At 40.0% G+C, this 9082-nt stretch overlaps 1 non-coding gene across 1 annotated transcript; it reads right to left on the bottom strand.

The window, feature by feature from the left end:
* Positions 1-5976: 5976 nt before the first annotated feature.
* Positions 5977-6083, bottom strand: LOC142441935 (U6 spliceosomal RNA). Its single transcript, XR_012783212.1, has one exon. It is a non-coding gene; the product is annotated as a U6 spliceosomal RNA (small nuclear RNA).
* Between the last annotated feature and the right edge of the window lie 2999 nt (positions 6084-9082).

Raw genomic sequence — 9082 nt, 5'->3', positions numbered from 1 at the left:
AAAAAAAGAAGTAGGCATGAAGGACTTCTGCTACCAATTGAATACAATCGCTGTTTCAAAGGAATGAACTTTTGCATTGTTTGAGCTGGAGTGTTAGTTTTGAAACACCATCTTTACTTGAAGAAGTGGCTGTCAGGCAAACCATGGATGATGCAGTCTGGGTATTTGGCAAACAGTTTTCTCCAAATGAACAAAGTAAACCTGTGACCTCACTGCTATCTGAGATTTCAAGCAGAAATGAGCATTTTAGAAAACTTGCATCTATTTCCTTGAGCTTGACAGCTTCTCTATGATTGTAGACTTTCCTGATGAGATGTGTTATTTTAGCAATATATTCCTGCATACAAATAGTAATTTTATATGCTAGAATTATTGACATAATATATTAACGAACTTTACGTTTTGATATTATATCGTGAAATACGTCAACACTTGAAGGAGTTTTATAATTCAATGACATAACAATTTCCCAGTGACAGTGTATGATGCTAATTGGGTAACATGGGTAAGAGATCCATTCCGAGTGCGTCGTAAGCCAATGGATTGTAATGTAACAGTACCAGACATTTGTTCATGTGGATGTAGATTCCACCTCACAACGAATCTTTATGAAACAACCACCAAGTGGATTTTAGTACACACCAAGGACAGATATCCACAGTGATCTGGAATGGTTATTAAGATACATCTTTCTGTTCTAACCACTCTTGGTGAGAAGACGGATTTTCTTCACATACTTTAACCAAAACAACATCCCACAACAGACTGTGTCCAGAGCAGATGCAAAACTAAGATGTCTTCTCTTAAACCAACCATACAAAGAGATTGACAAAATGTGAAACAATGCTAAATATGTTTGTTTAAATACATATAAATGTTTTGATAAAAATGTTATTTATAGCAACAATGGGTTTATTGTTATTTTTAACTGAGATAGCTTTACATTTTTATTTTAAATTTCCTATTACAGTAAAGATTGATCAACAGAAATTGTACAAAATTAACTTCTAAAGTCCACAATAATTTTTAAGAGTGTAAAGGGATTCTAAAGCCAAAATATTGAACAATGACTGGTCTATTAGATAAACAAGTGACAAAAATCTCCTGAATAACCATAAAGTATGCAAATATGGTCAATACATATAACACATTATTTTTGGATTACAATATATGATGTATCCCATGTGTTGTCCTTCATTAGCATGCATAGTTCAGTGCTCTGTGCAGCACTGCAATGCACATGGTGGGTTAACACAGCATTTCCGTCTATCTGTGTACATACATCTGTGATTCAGTGGGCTCATATGACATTTGTGACTCAGGTTTCTGCTAAATAAATCTGTGATTTTAACATAACTCAAAATAATTAGTCAAGAGGGTTTAAATCAAGAATACTATGTTCAAAATGATTTTTTAAAAAAGCGAATATTATGTTCCAGGCTTAATGGCCACTCTGTAGCTTTGACTTCTCTGATGACACAATCATTGGGTTAGCTAGTTCCTCCTCCCATCGGGGAGAAGGTCATTAAGAAAAATGTGCTTTAGGGAAATATAATTAATCACTTTGATTAATTATATGATTGCTCTTGTTCAGTTAGATTATTTGACAGTATTTGATTTGTAATTGTTAACATGAAAAGAAACATCGCTCACTTTTCTGTGCCTTTAAGAAGTCACTTGATTTGGTTTCTTTACTTACGCCCTCTGTGTCTCTAATGCCCTCCGGTCCTGAGGAAATTGTTTTGGGACTCTAGAGCATCTTTGAGTGACATTTTATTGAGAAAAGCCTAGTGCCTTCATTAGTAGAAGTTGTCACTTAAAACTGCACATGGGACTGTCTGTACACTGAGTAGGCACTATCCGTCTCCTTCAGTCTTTCCCATGACCTACCTAGAACATGAATTCTCCAAGTACTGACACAGCATATGCCAATGGATAGATTGTGCTGGAGTCAGTGGGACTTTCTTTTGGACTATTAATAATTTGTGTGTGTGGATAGCCTTTGGGAGAGAATTCAATTACCTTGGAAATGAACATTTATTGATGCTATTCAGAAAAGAACTTTTTGTTTTCAGGCCTCATTCCCCACTAGCCATTTTTCAATATATGTTTGCGTTTAAACCCTCCTGTAGATATTGATTCTCCATGAGCATAACCAAGTGTTCTGGGATTCCCATTCTTCACAATGTTACCCATAGTTTGTATGATTTACACTCACTACACTTGGTTTTGAACTGCTGACTTTGAGGATTTCAGCCCAATTTGTAACCACTGCACCACCAGGGTTCCCGAAGACTCTAAACTATACAGTGACTGCAGCAGTGGACCTGAGCATACAAATGGTGGCACCAGGCTTTGCAACATTTTGTGCTCGGATGTTCATGAAGTCCCCGTCAGTCAGACCCCATCGGACAGAAACTAGAAATCAAAGCAGGTGATCTGGAGATGAGTCATCACAATGACAATGGATCACTGAACCTCCCGATGAAGAGCAGGGTTCTGAGTCAGACGCGATCACTCACCTTTTGGTCTGGAACACGTGATTATAATTTGGAGTCTCCATTCTCTTGACTTGGAATTGGCGATGATAGTAGAACCCATCTCACAGGGTTGTTAGAAGGACTCAATGAGTTAACCCAGGTAAAGCAACCAGAAGAGGGCCTGGCAGTAAAATGCGCAACATAAAGGTTATCTGCATTTGCCATTCTGACAACTATTCCTCTGTTTGAAAGAACAGGGTACACATTCCAAAGAAGCAATGACCTAGGATGTGTGTCCGAATAGTCACTTTGTACTAAAGACAATTCATGCCTCTGAAGTCAGAGGCTGAAGAAAGATTCGTGAATGCTGTAAATAGCCCCGTGTTACTTAGAGCTGCACAGCATAAGATAAAATGAGCTCCACAATGGAATAAGCATACCTGGACTCTCCTTGTACTCCAGCTTTAGTCATTTAGGCACTCCTATCATGCAATTCCAAAAAGGACTTTGGTGGTCCGGTGGCTAACGGGGTACTCACAAGATCTCTCCCCACTTGATCACTGGATAGATGCATTTTGTGCCCATTTGGGGAGGACTATAGGTCCTAAAGCTTTAATTCAACTAACTAGATTGGCACACCATGGGCCACACCAGAAAGAACAGATTCTAGGTAGTTGTGGCATGAATTCTTTGCTCAAGACCTTTTTAGTTTGTGAAGAAATCGGTCATTCATAGCAGGTGAAATTATTAGTCCCAACCTAGGATTACCCTGGAGTTTACAAAATAATCAGACACTATTTAAGGACTATGTAATTAGATGAAGCACAGTAGAAATTGGTGCAGTAGCAATTATTATGTCAAAATTCATTTGGGGGAAAAGGCAGTACCATATTCCAAACAATATACGTATTGAAGCTTTCGACAGCTGACTCCAAAGCTTCTGATTAGGACGTTTAAAAGAGACGCAGTCTTTGTGAATATCTGTATTCACTACTGATTAGAGTTGGTTTGTGCTTTTGCTAAGTGTCATCAAGTTGGTTTCAACTCACAGCGACCCTGTGCACAGCAGAACCGAATACTGCCTGGTCCCGCTCCATCATCGCAACTGTTCTTATGTTTGAGCTCAATGTCGCAGCCACTGTGCCAATCCCTCTTGTTGAGGGTCTTACTTTTTCTGCTGCCCGTCTACTGTACCAGGGACTGGTCTCTCCTGACAACATGTCCAAAGTAGATGAGATGAAGTCTTACCATTCTGGCCTCTAAGGAGCATTCTGGCTGTACTTCTTCCAAGATAGATTTGTTTGCTTTATTGGTAGCCTTTATGAAACAACTTATAATATGTCTGTTTTTTTTTTTCACTTGAGTGGTTGTCATGGATTGAATTGAGTCCTTTCCAAATATGTGTCCTCTTGGCTAGGCCATATTCTCAGATTAATAAACTTGTTTGGCAGTTAGTTAACGAAGTAATCGGCCCTTGCTTTTTATGTACTTTTTCTCCATGTGTGATGTGTTCTCAATCCTGGCCTCTATGTGTTAATGAGGCAGGATTAGGTTCTTATTAATGAGGATTAGGTTCTGTTTGATACGTCAGTGAGGCAGACTAAGCGGGCGGGGGGGGGGCGAGTAGCATTCTTAGTAAAGAGACAATCCTTACGACATGAGGGAAATCTCCCTTGGGTGCGATCAATGGCACCCTTTACCTTAGGCGAGATCAGATGAAAAGGAAACTGAGCAGAGCAGGGTTCTCTGATCCTGAGGGAAGAGTAGGGCATAGAGCACGTCCTTGGATTGAGGGGTACCCGTGCTGAGAATCTTCTAGGCCTTAGGGAAGACTGTTGCCAAGGAACATGGAGATTGCTAAGGAAAAGGGCCCCAAAGACGTTGCACGGAGACAAGGACCTTCTTCCAGAGCTGATAGAAAGACAGAGCCTTGCCTTAGAGAGGGCACCTTGAACTGGAACTTCCAGTCTCCTGAACAGTAAGAGAATAAATGTTGTTTGTGAAAGCCATCCATCTAGGCATGGAATTTCTGTTATAGCAGCATTAGATAGCTAGGCCAGCACTCCGAGCTGATTTTAGCCCTTTAATAGTAATCCAGGAGTAAGGACATTTCCGGGAGAAGGTATTATATGTAGAATGTTGTCCTTCATTAAATACTTGCTAGCCACTGTGTCTATAGACCAGCAAGTTTGGCATCACAAGAGACTTTTTTGGAAGTAGAGAATCCAGGCACCTCCCTAGGCCTACTGAATCAGAATGAGCATTGCTCACTAGATCCTTATGTCATTCATGTGCACATTAGGTGTAAGAAGTACCTCTTTAGATCACAGGAGATGAATGAAAGAATTAGAGATCTTTTTCAGTCTTATGCACCTTATCCTATGATCTCATATTTTATATCGCAAAACAAGCAAACAAACAGACTCTGGTTGTTTCTGACTCCTCGCGACGCTAGAGGACAGGGCAGAACTGCCCATGTGGGTTTGGGGGACTGTCTCTTTACAGTAGACAGCCTCATCGCTCTCCCTTCTACATCACAGTGAGGGTCAAGTAATTTTAAGGAAAAAATATATACTATTAAAAATTAAACTGAGATATTTCAAATGTACAGAAAAGCATAGAAACAAATCATCTGCATACCTACACTAACTGGATTTCAATAAATTTTAGCATTTTGCCATATCTTCTTGATCTCTCTCCCTTTCTCTCTTCTTCTCTCTCAAGACTAAAGAAAAGGTTAAATCTGTTTAAAATTCAGAAAAAATACCTCCATTCCCTCTTTCCCCAAGAGGTATACATTATGAGCATAATTTCCATGAAGTATTATATACACTTATTACATGTTTATATGTATCTATCTATGGCCTATTTTATGTGTTCTTAAATATAAATGCTATGAATGTATTAAAGATAGTCTTTTATTTAAATTTTCCTTTCCTCAGTAAATAATATATTTGGACACTTATCCATTCTGAAGTGTGTACTGGAGCCTTCCAAAAGTTCATGGAAAGATTACATTATCTTTCAATTCCATTTCCCCATGAATTTTCGGAAGCCCCTTTGTATAACAAATTCAACCACTTTAATTACTGTCTAGCATTCTCCTGTATACACACAATTTTATAATATTTTCACAGTTTTATCCAATGAAAGGCAATTGGGTTGTTTACAACCTTTCTATTCTTACTTATAATACTGCACCACAAACATTTTTGGGTGCACATTTCATATGTGTGAGCCTTTTTTCTGAAGTAGATAATGAGAAGTGGAATTGTTGATGTTTTAGAGTGGGTTGGGAAGCGCTAACTTTCAACAAAGTAGCCTAGACTTTATGACTGAGATGGTTATAAGCAGTAAGGTGACTTCTGATTGGAATTATCACTTGTTAACAGGTTAGATTATATGTGACATTTCCATTTGATTTATTTTAAGAGCTGCCATTTTTTATTGCAAATATTTGAAGATGAATGAGTTTGACCATCTAGTTTCTTTTTTTTAATTTATGGAATGCGTCACGAATTTGCATGTCATCCTTGCGCAGGGGCCATGCTAATCTTCTCTGTATCGTTCCAATTTTAGTATATGTGCTGCCAAAGCGAGCACGACCATCTAGTTTCATCAATGGCAGAGCCATTGAAGAAGCAGTCTGTCTGATGGATCATTGCCAGCCTTGGCTTTAAAATCTCCTCGAAGATTTTCCTGGTTGTTAGACAACTTGAGGGTCTGATGTTCTTGCACTAATCAAATCCATTTCAGCCATTGAAATGTAAAGACAAAGGGTTTTGAAATAAAAATAGTTTAAAAAATTTAATCAGAATTCAAATGGACAGATTCTGCTGCAAACAGAAAAACTCAAAGGATGTTATTAATGGAAACCAGTTAACATCCTCTCCAAAATGTACTTGGAGGAAGTACTGCATGAAGAAGGATTTTATTCTTATACTTAAAAAAATTCAACTTTTTAATCCACACGGGGAACCAGAACATTAGACTATCCTCTACCTTGGACTTTGATGCTCAAACGCTGAACAATGATCCACTATGAATTCAGTTTTTCAATTGGCCTAGACAATAAGTGGGGTCTTTGGCTGGTGTGTTAGGCCAGGTTGATTGACTAGAGAAACAAATCCAGTGACACTCATATATATGTAAGAAAGAACTTTATTCAGGCATCAAAGAACAAAAATTCATATCAAGATGAATGATGGGGAGTGTGGAGTGGAGACCCAAAGCCCATCTGTAGGCAACTGGACATCCCTTACAGAAGGGTCTCGGGGAGGAGACGAGCCAGTCAGGGTGCAGTGCAGCCACAATGAAACATACAGCTTTCCTCTTGTTCTTTAATTTTCCTCCCCCAACTATCATGATCCCAATTTTACCTTAATATCCAGCTAGACCAGAGAATGTACAGTTGTATTGATAAGAGCTGGACACACAGAATCCAAGACAGATAAACCCCTTAGGACCAATAATGAGAATAATGATACCAGGAGGGGAAGAGGAATGTGGGGTAGAAAGGGGGAACCAATCACAAGGATCTACATATAACCCCCTTCCTGGGGGATGTACAACAGAAAAGTGGGAGACTGGAGATATCAGGCAGTGTAAGACAAGACAAAATAATAATAATTTATAAATTATCAAGGGTTCATGAGGGGTGGGTGGGGAGGGAGTGAGGGGAAAATTGAGGAGCTGGTAGCAAGGGCTCAAGTAGCAAGAAGATGTTTTGAGAATGATGATGGCAACAAATGTACAAAAGTGCTTTGCAATATGGATGGATGTATGGATTGTGATAAGAGTTTTTTGAGCCCCAATAAAATGAATTTTAAAAAGTGCCAGAAAGAAGAAAATGTTTTGAAACTGATTGTGGTTATAATTTTACAATACTGCTAGATGTGATTGAACCATTGAATGGGTTGATATCTAGATTAGCTCCTATTACAATGGTTTTTTTTTGGGGGGGGGGAAGTATAGCAATTTTGTTTTAAGGGGATGTTATAGCATGTTTTGTTTTATTATTTCTTCCCCTAGTGTGGTTATATCTAGTGGAATAGTGGGTTATGCGTTGGCTGTTAGCGAAAAGGTCAGCAGTTCAAATCCACCAGATGATGGATCGTGGGAGAATCCATGTGGCTTTTTATTGCCCTATACAGTGAGTCTTAGAAACCCAGGGACAGTTCTACCCTGTCTCATAGGGTCACTCTGAGTCAGAATTGACTCCATATCCTGAGTTTGGTTTTAATTTGGTTTATTGTGGTTAAGTGCCACCGTGCCCCCGATTCTGACTGCTGGCAGCCGCTGAGTTCCGTTGAGCTGCTACGTTGAGTTCCCTAGGCTGCAGTCTTTACAGGAGGAGGTTGCTGGACCTCTCTTCCTTCTGCAGGCTCACTGGACAGGTTTGACTCACCAGCCCTTCAGCTAGCGGCCAAGCTCATCACGTTGTGCTACCAGGTCTCCCAATTCTCTGTTTACTATGAGACTTTGATTTTCCTCATCTTCATTTTTGTTGGTCATGATATGACTCGTGAGCCTGACCTGAGCGAATTGGCGAGGGGCTATAGAGCCAATTAAAGCCTTCACCTTGGAAAGACCAAGCTGAAAAGTTTGGACCCCCTCGCCATTTAGGCTGAAGTGTTATCCGTTGTCGCAGTAAAACATTAAAAAATATTGAGAGAAAGGCAGTTAAGAACCTCCATCTTTTTATCAAATGAAGCTAGATGGTCTCCGTGTCTCGCTTCCAGCCTGTGCTCAGATGAGAGCTGGGTGGGGCAGTTTGCATCTGGGCACAGATTTTGGTCCTGACTCTCATAAATGGAAAAGTTGTGGTCACCCTGGAAGATATCCATGATGTGCTTAACACTACGCTCCTTGCTAACGAATGTTATGTGTCTCTTATGGAATATGGCCTAGAAAGCTCTCGTGGGATATTTTGATGCAAACAGTTTGGAGAAATCAATTTCACCAACTGCCTTCTTGCTCCTTCCTTCAGCACCCACTTCCCACCCACCCTCGCTCTCCCACCCATCAGCACAATACTATGATTCAAAGTAGAACTTCCTGTCAGCTACCAGAAGCATCCATGACTCATTTCATTTTTTGCCATAACTTCTAAAGCCTCCCCAACTCCCACTTTGACCTTTAAATCTCCTGCTCCCGTTCTCCCAGGGCCTGAACCTCAGCTGTGGTACAGAGTAGCAGGTAGCAGGGGGAGTCAGGGGAGCTGAAATGTAACCATGCACACTCACAGAAGTGAGCTCAGAGGAAATGGTGCCTTTTTCTAATTTGCAAAAAGGCATTTTGTGGACTAGCAGAAGCTGTACTCTGTCTTCTGCAATGTCTTATTTATTTTCTGTATTATTGTTGATGAAGATCAAGGATTGCAGCCTTCAGTGTGGATTACAACTCAGCCTGAAGAAAACCCAAATCCTCACAACTGGACTCATAGGGAACATCACGATCAATGGTGAATGATCGCTTGTTGTCCAGGGTTTCATCAATGCTCTCAGAGCAGCCGTCAAGACATCAAGTGACGCCTTGCACTGTGTGAATCTGCTGCACCAGAACTATGGAAAGAGCCGAAGAGCAAGGTTATTATGAGGGCT

This window comes from Tenrec ecaudatus, chromosome 2, assembly GCF_050624435.1.
Source record: "Tenrec ecaudatus isolate mTenEca1 chromosome 2, mTenEca1.hap1, whole genome shotgun sequence".
NCBI lineage: Eukaryota > Metazoa > Chordata > Mammalia > Afrosoricida > Tenrecidae > Tenrec > Tenrec ecaudatus.
The sequence above is the reverse complement of the archived record's forward strand: the minus strand, read 5'-3'. Positions and strand labels throughout refer to the sequence as shown.